This window comes from Scyliorhinus torazame, chromosome 13, assembly GCF_047496885.1.
Source record: "Scyliorhinus torazame isolate Kashiwa2021f chromosome 13, sScyTor2.1, whole genome shotgun sequence".
NCBI classification, from domain to species: Eukaryota; Metazoa; Chordata; class Chondrichthyes; order Carcharhiniformes; family Scyliorhinidae; genus Scyliorhinus; species Scyliorhinus torazame.
Genome location: NC_092719.1, coordinates 34,609,311 through 34,623,923, shown reverse-complemented (window position 1 = coordinate 34,623,923; position 14,613 = coordinate 34,609,311). Strand labels below are relative to the sequence as shown.

The 14,613-nt window shown below is 45.7% G+C and overlaps 1 protein-coding gene across 5 annotated transcripts in view; it reads right to left on the bottom strand.

Moving 5' to 3' along the window:
- Positions 1-12,708, bottom strand: part of slc26a5 (solute carrier family 26 member 5) — a 102,328-nt gene extending 89,620 nt beyond the window's left edge. For 4 of the 5 annotated variants that reach the window (XR_011934035.1, XM_072471314.1, XM_072471316.1 and 1 more), the window contains exon 1: positions 12,581-12,708. The gene's annotated coding sequence lies outside the window, so the exon portion shown is untranslated. Of the gene's footprint in view, positions 1-10,122; positions 10,234-12,580 lie in introns of all 5 variants that reach the window. The other variant, XM_072471315.1, reaches the window with a different exon arrangement.
- Between the last annotated feature and the right edge of the window lie 1,905 nt (positions 12,709-14,613).

The window sequence follows — 14,613 nt, the reverse complement described above, 5'->3', positions numbered from 1 at the left end:
CAAGCAGGTGCAAGGTCTGTCTGTTGATTAGAACCTTAGCTCTCAGACAGGACAGAAACTACTAAGCCATCTACATACTAATGAGCCATCTCCGGGGACAAAAGGGAAACATTTAGAGACACAATGTTAAGGCAGACACCCCGGCGCCAGAAGAGACTAAAACAAAGCAGACCAACGGCCACCTAGGAAGATTGATACGAATGATTGGGAAAGGCCCAATTAATTGAGGCCAAGTTCAAGGCCCACCCAAAAGTGCGCACAGCCCTTTTGAGTACATAAGCACTCACCAAAGAGAGAATCTTTCTCTGAGTAGGTTTGACTGTGTGTAAATAAATGAGCATTGCTTTTAAACTTACTAACTAGATAATATGGCCAAATGGACCCGAATTCTAGTCTCCCACGTCACAGACGCAGGGCGAAAAGCTTGCGCAAATTATGACCCCTCAGATGAGGCCCACAATGAAAAATGGGTTTTGAAGAGATTGTCCCGCGCTTGGGGGCAATCAATTGCAGGCAAAACTGCATTTATAACACCCGATGAAGAGCAGGCAGAGATGAACCCAGTTAAAGCACACCAGAACCCTGCATGGGTAAATGAGGGCAGTAACAGCCCACCCCAGCCCAACGCTCAGGAATTCTACAATTGTGGACAGTTAGGACATTACGCACGAGAATGTCAAGCCCCCCTGAAACAGCAACGGAATCAGCCCACCAATGCCCCCCGAACCAGCAACAACACCAACAGCCCCAACCCCCCACCCAGGGAACCATACCCAAGGGAGCAATGCACCAGAGAGTCTGCTCCACCTTACGTGCCCCAGGGGTCAATTTACAACTGTGGGCAGTCAGGACACTTCGCCCGAGATTGCAAGAGACTCCCACCAGCTACACTAGCCCCCAGATATGAAAGAGACCACCCACAGCAGCTGCAAGGTCCCACCTGCCCCAAGCAAACTGTGAGCGCTTACCCACCACTTCTAATGGCAGCGATACCTCAGCAATGCCACTTCATTTTTGTTTTGCTCCTCCTTCCTCTCTTCTTCGGTCACAATACACTCCCTCCATATGCTAGTTACACCGCAGTCCAAATGTGATTTACGATGTCCTGTATTCTGATGGAACCTGCACCATGTTTGTTGCATGTTTGTTCGTTAGTGTTATTCGTAAACTCGAAAGTTTTCACGGCCCCACATCACCACTCCTTTTACCCTCCCTGGCTGTTAATGGAACAAATTTGTCCCCAGACAACAGTTCAGAGTAACTAGTTTGTCAACAGAAACCAGTTTAAAGGTACAAGTTTGTCGCCAGACAACCGTTCAGAGGAACTACTTTGTCGACAGACACGACTCATAGCTACTCTCCTGATTCAAGAGGAAGCCCCCACGATGACCACATTCTTACCCGTTCTTGCGGTTGCTCAGGCAGTGGAGAAACGGCAGTGGTCCCTGCCCTGCCTGAGGACCCCCCCTCTGGTCAGTTACGCTCGGGTAGAGCACATACTGCATTGATCACCGTCCTACCTGGGGATTCCACCCATTTCTTACCCGCCGCGGCCCATACGCACCCCATTTTGGCTCGTTACGTTCAAAATTCTTGTTTGGTTTTGGCAACCCTTAGGTTGCTTCCGTATGCTATTTACATCCTCAAACATTGGGATGGTAAATCACACAGGCTGCTAGACGGCTCGCAGTACGACAGTATTTTTCTTAGATGTCTAGTCTAAATATTCGGTTTTTCACAAAAATGAGGGAGTCACAGATGGTGACCAATTACAAAGGGAAATTGGCAACAAAGGACAGACAGACAGGCATACGAGATCTTAAGCAAGATAATAACAGAAATTATGCTTGTATTCACAGAACTCCGGAACCCCAGAGGAAGACAAAGAAGGAGACCGATAAAGATGAAGACAGCCTTCGTGTTCACATGGATCTTAGCGGGATCCCTCCAGTTGCACGTGGACACTACCCCCCTGACCCCTACCACACAAACCGTAAATGATTCCCATCCCTGCAATACACGGAACCCCGAGATAACTAGCCCCGCGACAGCTAACAATACCCCGCCCTGGAGTGATAAGTGTATCACCTGGTACTCACTGTCATATGTAGTCGAAGCACTCTTAGTGCTGGCGATACTTTGCAGTGTCGTGCAAACGTTTAGAGTTAGGAAATGGCGAAAGAGAGCATATCGCTCTCGCACCCCGGTATACACGTTTAGGTACCCCATTTTCGGATTTCACCAGACCCCCGAACCCACTGGGACGGATTAAAGTGCATCCATTTTCTTTATGTATTCTGTGGAATAAAGAGATGTAAACCTCTGTGTCTGACTGCCAGGCCAAAGAAATTTGTGTGCTGCTACTTTGTACAGGTTAAGATGTATAGATTTTTGGATTGTTTGAATGAAGATAGTTTATTGAGAATAGTTAGAGGTTCCAGTTTTTTATTTTTCTGCAATGCATGTATTAATGTCATAGCGCCCCGTAGAGTTTTATGATAATGAATGTATTTAAAATGGTTTAGGTAAAATTGTGTTGCGTAGGATAGGACAGTGTAGAGCCTAGGTATGTGTGCCCCGTTTGGTCAGAGGATGAATAGTGTGATCCTTCACGCTCCGCGTTGAGGATCACAAGGAGGGGTGTAGCCATCTGGGATGACCATGTCCCGATTACAAAATGGACACTTGCAAAAATGCAGGGAAAATTGGACAATACTGAGAAACAAGCAGGTGCAAGGTCTGTCTGTTGATTAGAACCTTAGCTCTCAGACAGGACAGAAACTACTAAGCCATCTATATACTAATGAGCCATCTCCGGGGTCAAAAGGGAAACATTTAGATACACAATGTTAAGGCAGACACCCCGGCGCCAGAAGAGACTAAAACAAAGCAGACCAGCGGTCACCTAGGACACGCCCAGCAATCAGGGAACCACCCCTCTATTGGAGGAAGATCGATACGAATGATTGGGAAAGGCCCAATTAATTGAGGCCAAGTTCAAGGCCCGCCCAAAAGCGCGCGAAGCCCTTTTGAGTACATAAGCACTCACCAAAGAGAGAATCTTTCTTCTTTGGCTTTGGCTCTCAGCGAAGAGAGAGACCAGCCTAGCAGCTGCACCAGACCAAGTAAGTTCCCAAGCCAACGCACGCTACGAGACAGACACTCCCAGTTACTTTCCTGTAAACAGCTCAACCCAGCAGCCTCAGAACCGAGCAACAGCCATTGTTCCTCTGACTGAGTGGGCACCCGAAGCTAAGTATAGGCTTTTAGTAATAGTGATAGTTTAGGTTGTAGAGTTTTATGCATGAGTAGATTTGACGGTGTGTAAATATATGAGCATTGCTTTTGAACTTACTAACTGGTGTATCGAGTATTTGATCAGTATTCGGTTTTGAACCTTGTGGCGGTGTCAAAAGGTACCTGGCGACTCTTGAGCAAACGTAATTAAACAGAGCCAAATTAAGAGACAACACACAAATTAGCAACAGTCCTCAACTCCATTGGCAACAGTGCTAACCACTGTGCCACCGTGCTGCCCAATTATGTTTAAAGTTAAGTAATCAGGTCACGGAATTTGTCTGGGATAAGGATGATGTAATTAATAGGAGTAGCCTGGGACTGAAGCAGTCGGGTTTTGAGTGTCACTGTAAATTTGGCTGTGAATAGAAGAGCAGCTTGGACTGGATTGGATTGGATTTGTTTATTGTCACGTGTACCGAGGTACAGTGAAAAGTATTTTTCTGCGAGCAGCTCAACAGATCATTAAGTACATGGGAAGAAAAGAAAATACATAGTAGGGGAACACAAAGTATACAATGTAACTACAGAAGCACCGGCATCGGATGAAGCATACAGGGTGCAGTGTTAATGAGGTCAGTCCATAAGAGGGTCATTTAGGAGTCTGGTAACAGTGGAGAAGAAGCTGTTTTTGAGTCTGTTTGTGCGTGTTCTCAGACTTTTGTACCTCCTGTCCGATGGAAAAAGTTGGAAGAGTGAGTAAGCCGGGTGGGAGGGGTCTTTGATTATGCTGCCCGCTTTCCCCAGGCAGAGGGAGGTGTAAATGGTTTGTGTGATGGACTGGGCGGTGTTCAGGACTCTCTGAAGTTTCTTGCGGTCCTGGGCCGAGCAGTTGCCATACCAGGCTGTGATGCAGCCAGATAGGATGCTTTCTATGGTGCATCTGTAAAGTTGGTAAGGGTTAATGTGGACAAGCCGAATTTCTTTAGTTTCCCGAGGAAGTATAGGCACTGTTGTGCTTTCTTGGTGGTAGCGTCGACGTGGGTGGACCAGGACAGAGTTTTGGAGATGTGCACACCAGGAATTTGAAACTGCTAACCATCTCCACCTCGGCCCTGTTGATGCTGACAGGGGTGTGACAGTACTTTGCTTCCTGAAGTCAATGATCAGCTCTTTAGTTTTGCTGGCATTGAGGGAGAGATTGTTGTCGCTGCACCACTCCACTAGGTTCTCTATCTTCCTCCTGTATTCTGACTCGTCGTTATTCGAGATCCGGCCCACCATGGTCGTATCGTCAGCATAGTGGGCCGGAGTGCCCAGCATAGTGGGCTTTTGGAAGAAGTGGTCAAGTTAAACAGTGGTTTGATACAGACAAGAATCTACAGGCTGTTTCCTAAAGATAGCTCTCGCACCAAGACATCCATATACAGCAAATATTCCTGTGTTTGCTAACTATAATTAAAAGTGGGTTTTGATCCGAGATGGGCTTTGCTTGATTGGAGATAAAGACGACGGCAGTTAGGAGTGTTTCATTTTATTGTTAAGCATTGTTTAACAGGTAATTGTAAGCTATTTTATAATATTAAAGTTAGTTTGATACTGTGGTAATAATAAAGTTTGTTTTAATAAACCATGTCCCTGTTTTAATGCGGAGTCACTCCTGGAGCTCGGTATCCTTTCCTTGCAGCTTTACAAATTAAAAAAATATTGGTGTTTCTGACGGGTATCCTAGCTAATTTTGGGGTCTGGTCCAGGATCATAATACCAAGAAGACTCATGAGTTGACACGAATATTTGATATATTGAGGGATGCTTTGAGGACATCGAACCTCCTGGAGGTCTCCTGCTGCAACCAGGTTTTAAGTAGAACAGGTGCCAGGGGAATCTGGTGTCAGACATACAATGACAGGTTCTGCCCAGCAGAGCTGATTTTTAATGATTAGCACCTCGCTGCTCTGCATATTGACTTGAGAGAGGACACTGCCTTTCTTGCCACTGAATTTGGAGGATATTGCACAGGAAAGTGTGGTCAGAAGTATTATCAAATGGCACTTACTCTATTCAGCAATAACCTGTTCCACAGTTTGGTTTCTGCCAGGGCCACTAGCTCCGAACCTCATTAGTCCAAACATGGAGGTGAGGCGAGTGACTGTCCTTGACATCAAGGCAGCATTTGACTAAGTGTGGCATGTAGATGCCCAAGCAAAACTAAAGGGAGATGGTTGTGGTTGATCACTGTAGGAATTCATCAGGGTAGGGTCTTAGACCCAACCACCTTCAGCTGTTTCATCAATGACCTTCCCTCCATCATAAAGGTCAGAAGTAAGGATGTTCATGGATAAGTACACAATGTTCAGCACCATTCGCAACTCCTCAGATACTGAAGAAGTTCCTGCCCATATCAGCAGGCTAGATAATATTCGGGCCTGTGCTGGTAAGTGGTAAGTAACATTCGTACCACAGTGGTGTCAGGCAATGACTATCCTCAACAAGAGAGAATTTAACCATCTCCCCATGATATTTAATGGCATTATCATCACTGAATTCCCCAATATCGTCCTGGGGGTTACCACTGAGCAGAAACTGGATCGGACCAGCCATATAAATACTGGATCGGACCAGCAGATCAGGGGCTGGGAATACTCTGGAGAGTAACTCACCTGTCTCCCCAAAGCCTGTCCACCGTCTCCAAGGCGCAAGTCAGGAATGTGATGAAATACTCTCCACTTGCCTGAATGAATGCAACTCCAACATGACTCAAGAAGGTCAACACCATCCAGGACAAAGCAGCCCACTTCATTGGCACTCCATCCACCATCTTTACTCCCTCTATCACTGACGCAAAGCGGCAGCAGTGCACACCATCTACAAGATGCACTGCAGCAACTCATCAAAGTTTGTTTGTCAGCAACTTCCAAACCGGTGACCTCTAACCATTGGATGGTTGCGTGCACCCTCCAATGCCTTGACTTCACCTCTGCAGGGTTCCCAATTTAAGTCTTTGTGTTGGACACTTTCCCAAGTGAATCTTTTGTCATTTTTTGGTTGGACATGAGCCAGAAACTCCCACGAGTTGGCAAGGATGTTTGGTCTCCTCAGAGACACTTTGAGGACATCAGAGTAGAACAGCTGCTAGGCAGGTCTGGTGTCAGGCACACAAACAACATGTTCAGCACAGTGGAGCTGGTTTTGAGTAAGCAGTACCTTCATGCTGGACACATTGGCTAGGAGGACACTGCTATTGGACTGCTTTTCCTGTCACCAAATTTGCAGGATCTTGCAAAGACACCACTGGTGATACTTCTCCAGTGCTTTGAGATGCCTGCTGCTATTAAACAAGAAGGAAACGATGAGCAATCCATCACCACTAATCGACATCCACATAAATGTACTTTGTAGCAGGCAATCAGACACAGGAGCTGAGCTGGTCTTTCCTACAAGCACATCCCTTTCATCTCAGCCCCAAAGCACAATAGCGCCAAGTTAACACAATCAAGACATATCCTTTAATCACCACTCATCGTGAAAGTAATGCTTTTCTTTTGGAGTTACTACTCAGATTGGGGATGGTTACACTTGCCATAGAGTGACTCATGTTAACTCCTCACAAAAGTAGACTACAAGAGTGGGAAAAGAGATGAAATGAAATGAAAGTGAAAATTGCTTATTGTCACAAGTAGGCTTCAAATGAAGTTACTGTGAAAAGCCCCTAGTCGCCACATTCCGCGCCTGTTCGGGGAGGCTGACATGGGAATTGAACCGTGCTGCTGGCCTGCCTTGGTCTGCTTTAAAAGCCAGTGATTTAGCCCAGTGTGCTAAACCAGCAAGGTGCCACATATGAGGCCTGCTGATGAAATTACTACAGTCCCTAAGTTATAGCTGTGTCCCTGAATATACAACTTTAAGCAAAGCCAATGTAAAAGCAGAACCTTTTTCATCATAAAAAGAGCATTAAAACATTATATTCTGTAAACTAAAATACTTGCTTCACATTGCTAAATGCCTAGGTTAGTAAATGTTAGTAACTTTAAAAAAAAAGTATAAAATTGAAAAAGAAATATGGTAACTTTTTTCTTGCCTCACGTTCCACTCACCAAACAGCATGCTCCCTGGCCCTCCATCTCACCGTCAACCTCCCCTGCCCCACCACCCTCTCCTGAACCATTGCTGTGAGCAAGGGCTCCGGAGATGGGCAGTGAGAGGCAAGGGGAGAAGCTTTGAGTTGCAAGAAAAGGAACCAGAGAGCAGGAAAGTCAGAGAGTGAGAGATTCCATGAAAGGAAGGGTCGGCAAGTGGGTGGGTTAGGGAGTGGGAAAGGCCACCAGCTGGTGGGTTGGCAGCAGGAGGGAGGGTCAGGGAGTAGGAGAGGACACCCCAAACTGGCACCAGGCCAGTCATGTGGCTCTATGTCAGACCAGCACAAGAATGCAAAACTTTTGATATTAAAGATAAAACCAGTGACAGGCAGTTAGTGCTTGGGCGTTGGCTCATGCTGCTTTGCAAATCAATAGGCAAATTTGGTTTCAACCATTCTGTGGTTGCACAGATGTGCAGTAAAGCCATCAGAACAAATGAAAAAAAGTAATAAAAAGTGATATTAAAGCAAGACATTTTCCAGCAGGTTACGAGTAGGCCACCTGGTGAAACAAATGCAAATGCAAGAACAAATGAAACTGAAAACAACAAGTGCACTTTGTACTTTATCTTTTGCAACAAGGTGACTTTACATGCTATTAAAACAAAGAATAGTTTTTGAAATATCCAAGTCAAGTATCTAAAAATTATCAACCCTAGCTAGAAAGAAAGTTCCATATGCAATTTTTAGTGTGCAGAAAACATCGGTATAGTGGTAATCCAATTCAGAGGCTGGTGAAAGGAGCTCAGGGGTGTCAGGGAGTGGGTGCCTGGCAGATTGTCCTGCTCAGGTCTTGGGTGGAAAGTGGGGGCAATGGAAACGGGCTCTCTTTCCGCATCAGGCACCCCCTTGATCTGCACCCTGTGAGTATTCCTTTCCCCATCTCCTCACCCTCCCTGCTGCGGGATCTCCTGACACTTACCTTGCCCTGGACTCTAGGACTTGGACTACAAGTAGTCCACATACTCTATGTCCTAGCCACTGCTACCACAGAGCTGTCGCCAGCTGAGGGGGGATTATCACCTGAGAGAGGGGTCAAGTCCATCTCCAACCAAATATTGCTCCGTGGAGTGTTAAATCCATGGCAGCTGGCGGAATTTAAATTCAATTAATAAATCTGGAATATAAAGATGATCTCAAGAATGGTGACCATGACAACTAATCATCGACTTTATAAAAATGGATCTGTTTAACTAATGTCCTTTAGGGAAGGAAATCTACCACCCTTATCCAGTCGACCTACATATGACTCCAGACCTATAGCAGTGCGGTTGACTCTGAACTGCCCTGGGAATGATCCACACAAAAATCTATCTCAAAACTGCTGTGAAGGAATATATTTAGAAATAGTTTAAATGTCTTTTGATGCAGTGGGAATCTTCAACTAAAACCTAAAACACCAAATAACAAGAGCGAGCTTTAAGTTGTAATCAAATTTCAAACACAAGGCCAATCACACAAAAATCACATCTTGTCAAACACTTAGTCTCAAAAAGTTAATTTGTTTAGCAAGCATAAACACCATAATCAGTGCTTAGTACCTATTTTGATCCAGATTTTATCTCCTAGCCAGTAATCCATCTGCCAGTAGCATTGAGGACCTCCTTCAACAACACACAAACCAGTTCAAACAAAAGGTTTGATAAAAAGATTTTATCAACTCTACCTTTCTCTCATTACAGATGCTGTCTGACCAGCTAAGTTCCACCATTTTATGATTTTATTTCAAATTTTCAGAATCCGCAACATTGAGTTTTGTTCCCTGGATTAGAATGCAAATGCCTTTAGGTGATCCAGTTGATAGTAGCAGCAGAAAATGTAACACGTGGCATCTGGCAGGTTAATGGTGCCAGTTCAGTCCAGTCACTCCCTCATTTATTTCAGTTAGTTTCACACATTTCCCATGTCACAAAGAACAAAGAAAAGTACAGCACAGGAATAGGCCCTTCGGCCCTCTAAGCCTGCACCGACCATGCTGCCCGTCTAAACTAAAATAGTCTACACTTCCGGGGTCCGTACCCCTCTTTTCCCATCCTATTCATGTATTTGTCAAGATGCCCCTTAAACGTCACTATCGTTCCTGCTTTCACCACCTCCTCTGGCAGCGAGTTCCAGGCACCCACTACCCTCTTGTGTAAAAAGCTTGCCTCGGAACATCCTGGGAAATCTCTTCTGCACCCTCGCTAAAGCCTCCACATCTTTCTGGTAGTGTGCCAACCAGAATTGAACACTATACTCCAAATGTGGCCTAACTAAGGTTCTATACAGCTACAACATGACTTGCCAATTTTTATATTCAATGCCCCGGCCAATGAAGGCAAGCATGCCGTATGCCTTCTTGACTACCTTCTCCACCTGTATTGCCCCTTTCAGTGACCGGTGGACCTGTACACCCATTCATTGATAACACTCATCTTCTAATCCATTATCCACTCTTCGCCACTTTCAATAGGGAAGCTTAGTTTCACTCAGACATTTGAAAAGATCTACCTCCTTTCATTGTTGTCTGCTTTATTTATATTTAAGTTTTTGTGCAGTTTTTTTGCAGCAACGTCTTTGGGTTGAATTTCAGTCTTCCAGCATTCACTTTAGTTATACAACATCGGTTTACTATCCATTACTATAGACCTAATTTTGCATTCCGCACCCTAATGGCTGATGCTTTATCCCAATGATTTTCAAATATTTTCCTCGGAACCCACTTTTACCAAGTGGCCGACCTTTAGGGCGCGCGCCGGCCGACCGCTTACCTTTAATGTGACAGGGGAGCCCGTTTTGACCTCATGATCTCACATGCTTTGTTATTTATTGTTCCATTTCTGCTAAGGACTTCAGCTGATGATTTAAGTTCTCGCTGCATCCTTTGAAAAGAATAAAGAGGTTTGTCCTCAAACTCGCCATGCTTAGTCTTCAAATGCCTTTGAAGATTTGAAGGTTTTAAATGTTCATCATCCAGCATATAACACACATGGGCTTTGCATCCTGATTTGCATTGGCACAATTAACAGGTCAATACTTCAAGAAATCATCTTTACACTGCTTTGTTCTGATTTCAGTTTTTTCTTTGTTTCAAATGATCCATCTTCAGTTCTTCACAATCCCGTTGCCTTGCTTGCAGCTAGAAAATGGAGGAATATCTCCTCCGTGATTTTGCGCCAAAAAGACGTACCGAGTGCATGACATCAGCGTATGTGCTGGGCATGTGACCTCCTCTCTACCGCTGCTTCTAACTGGAAGACTGCATCGTTCTATTTAAGAGCCCGGTGATACGGACCGAGGTTTGACCCTGGCCCTGTGTGCAGTTTGCACATTTTCTCCGTATCTGCGTGAGTTTCATCTACCCAAAGATGTGCAGGTTTCGTGGATTGGCCTAAATTGCTTTTTAATTGGGAAAACCAATAATTGGGTACTCTAAATTTATTTTTGAAAAATAGCCAGTCACAGCCGTTGGGCGCTTCTTCCGTGATCGGGAACGTCATAACCGATTGCTCCCCATCCCTCCTGCCACCCCTCCCTCCCAGCTTGAAAAACCCTGCTTTATCCTTCACTGCATTTCATCTTGTAGGCAGCTCACATCACATGTTTATGATGATCAATTGCTCTTGAGCAACAGGATTGCTTTCCAAGTGTTATGTTTCAAGTGGTTTGTATGGCACTGTATGTGGACACTTTCACTTTCTTCATCACACTTGATTTCCCTTGCTTCTAATATACAAATATCAAAAATCAGTTAAATTAAATGATTCCTATGAAAACCAAGGAAATTCGGCATGTCCACATTAACCCTTACCAACCTTTACAGATGCACCATAGAAAGCATCCTATCTGGCTGCATCACAGCCTGGTATGGCAACTGCTCAGCCCAGGACCGCAAGAAACTTCAGAGAGTCATGAACACCGCCCAGTCCATCACACAAACCTGCCTCCCATCCATTGACACCTCCCTCTGCCTGGGGGAAAGCGGGCAGCATAATCAAAGACCCCCCCACCCGGCTTACTCACTCTTCCAACTTCTTCCATCGGGCAGGAGATACAGAAGTCTGAGAACACGCATGAACAGACTCAAAAACAGCTTCTTCCCCGCTGTTACCAGACTCCTAAATGACCCTCTTATGGACCTCATTAACACTACACCCTGTATGCTTCATCCGATACCAATGCTTATGTAGTTACATTGTATACCTTGTGTTGCCCTATTATGTATTTTCTTTTCTTCCCATGTACTTAATGATCTGTTGAGCTGCTCGCAGAAAAATACTTTTCACTGTACCTCGGTACACGTGACAATGAACAAATCCAATCCAATCCATTTTGTTAAATCACAAACTGTCTTCAGTTGTGCAAACACAGGCAAGCAGCTTGATCACAGTCAGTTAACAAGGCTACAGTACTTCACACAGCACCTCCAAGATCGAACAAAAAAAAGTGTCCTTTTCAATTCGATTTCCAATCTGTTATTAGTGGTTTGCTTCCTGTTGCCAATAAAGCAATCATTGTGATCAACCAGCAGTAGTTGAGCATTTTATTTCAGCTCCAGTAGCAATTTAGTTTCCCCTCCAGTGATTTTGCTGTAACTTGTCACCAGCCCTGTAAAAGTAGATGCTTCCTCTGTAACTACCCCCCTGTCCTTGAAACTGCTTTTTGCTCTCACTGGAGGTTCAAAAGCTGACAAACTTCCTGTCCCTCATCTAGATTTAAGAGGTAAATTCATAAAAAATGGACACGATTAAAAACAAAGCATCCCAACAAAAATAGGAGGTATTTAAATATACAAATTGCCATTTCCAAACAACAATCGCAGAACACTTCTGAATTTGTTTGTGTTAAATTCTCGGAGTGCTAAAGAAATTGCAGTTCTTCACTGAATAGTCAGCATCGTCCAGGCAAGTGGAAGGCATTTTTTTGACAGGGAGTTTAAAATGCTAAATCTGATGGTCTCTTTTATCCACCCTGTTCCCTTTACCCGACCATATTTTCCATTATCCCCCGGATAGCTGTCTAAACCGTCACCTTCGCCGTGTCACGACCTTCATCTCTAATCCTCGACAATAAATAAGAGCGACAGCAGTGAGGAGAACGAATCTGGTGGCAGAAGGTGAACACAGCAATCTGAGAGAGATGTGACTGGGGAGGGGATGTCAGTCAGGCAGCACTTACTGCCCAAGCGCCTCCATTATTTCCCCCATCACCCTGGCTGCACCGACTCACCTCCCAGTCGCTGCCACAAAGCCCGGAGTCACCGCGCACTCAATGCTCCAGCCGCACGTCCTCCATCTTGCCGGCCATCAAACAACACTCGTGCCGCCGGCGCATGCGACCTTCTCTCCCACCCTGACCGATGGCAACGTCAATCGGTGACGATGCAGTCCCGCCCCCGCGTCGCCATCTTGGTGGAGGGACCGTTAATTCGCGCTCGAGCTCTGCGCCTGCGCGCGAATCCGCCCTGCCTCCCGTCTGGATGGGTTTCGATTGGGAAGAGTGGCGATCTCCACCGGGACACGTCGCGGGGTGGCGCAGAGCAAGGTCCACTGTGCTGCACATAATAACACTCCATCCCCCTGGACTATTCCGCTGAAGGGTTCGGACTTGATGCAGAGGATGGGGAGGGTGGGGCATAGGGTGGTTCTGTACACAGATATGTTGCTGTACATTTCAGACCTGGGCTCACCTGTGAGGGACCATGGGTTGTTAGGGAAATTTGATACGTTTTTGGGGTATAAATTGAATTTAGGGAAGAGTGATGTGGCGAGGCCGGCGTTGGACTGGGTTGAGACAATTCACGCATCTTTAACCTGTGATTATCCCTCTCTCCAGTTGCACTTGTCTGGACCTGTAAAGACTTAGTTACCTGCAAAAACTCACATTCAAAGTATCATCTTGCATCATTGACTTTGTCTATATATGTGTTTGTGGAACCCACCTCTTCACTCACCTGATGAAGGAGCTGTGCTCCGAAAGCTAGTGATTCCAAACAAACTTGTTGGACTTTAACCTGGTGTTGTAAGACTTCTTACTTAGGGAAGAGTGAGTATTGCGGGGCATCTTCTCCAGGTGCAGGGGTGGAAGTGGAAGTGTTGCAATTTCGGATAGTGATAATTCACTTTAAGTATTTGGGGGTGCAGGTGGCACGGGATTGGGCACAACTTTGTAAGCTAAATTTCCCGAGCCTGGTGGGGAGGGTGAAGGAGGATTTGGGGAGATGGGGCAGTCTTCCTTTGTCGTCGGCTGGCTGGGTGTAGGCAGTCAAAATGAATATTCTGCTTTGGTTTCTGGTTTTGTTTCAGTGTCTGCGGTCTTTTTGTCAAAGTCATTCTTTTGAGGGGTGCATAGGCTGGTCTCATTGTTAGTGTGGGCAGGGAAGGTATCGAGGATGAGCAAGGGAATGCTCCAAAGGGGACAGCTGTTGGGAGGCTTGGCTCCTTTGAATTTGTTGCACTATTACAGTGAATGCGGAGAAGGTGCCATGCTTAATTAAGGAGACAGAGGCTCTGTTGATGCGGATGGAGTCGGGTTGTTGTAAAGGGTCGGGATGGGCTGCACGGTGACTCAGTGGGTCAGCGTTGCTGCCTCATGGCACCGAGGACCTGGGTTTGACCCTGGCCCCAGTCACTGTCCATGTGGAGTTTGCACATTCTCCCTGTGTCTGCATGGGTCTCACCTCCACAACCCAAAGATGCGCAGCATAGATGAATTGGCCACGCTAAATTGCCCCTTAACTGGAAAAAAAGACTTGGGTACTCTAAATTTATATTTTAAAAATGTAAAGGATTGGGGTTGTGGGAGCCGGCAATGGCGCCGCTACCATTCGCCCCCAGGAGATATTTAAGTAATCCTGTAGTGGTAGCCACACTGAAGATTTGGGGGCAATTTTGGCTGCACTTCAAGTTGAGGGCAGGGTTGAGGGTGATGACAATAAGAGGGAATCACGGGTCCAAGCCAGGGAGGATGGATGCAAAATTCCGGGGATGGGAGGAGAAAGGGGTAAAAGAGATGAAGGATTTGTTTTTGGAGGAGCGATTTGCAAGTTTAGAGGAACTGGAGGTGAAATATGGGCTCCAGCAGAAGGAGGGCTTCAGGTATATGCAGATGCAAAATTTTGAAAGAAAGGTTTTTCCGAGCTTCCCGGTGACACCATCCTCCACGTTGTTGGAGGAGATGTTGTCAATGAAGGGGTTGGAGAGTGGGGTCGTTTCAGCAATTTACGGCAGGATTATGGAGGAGGATAAGGAGTCGATGGAAGT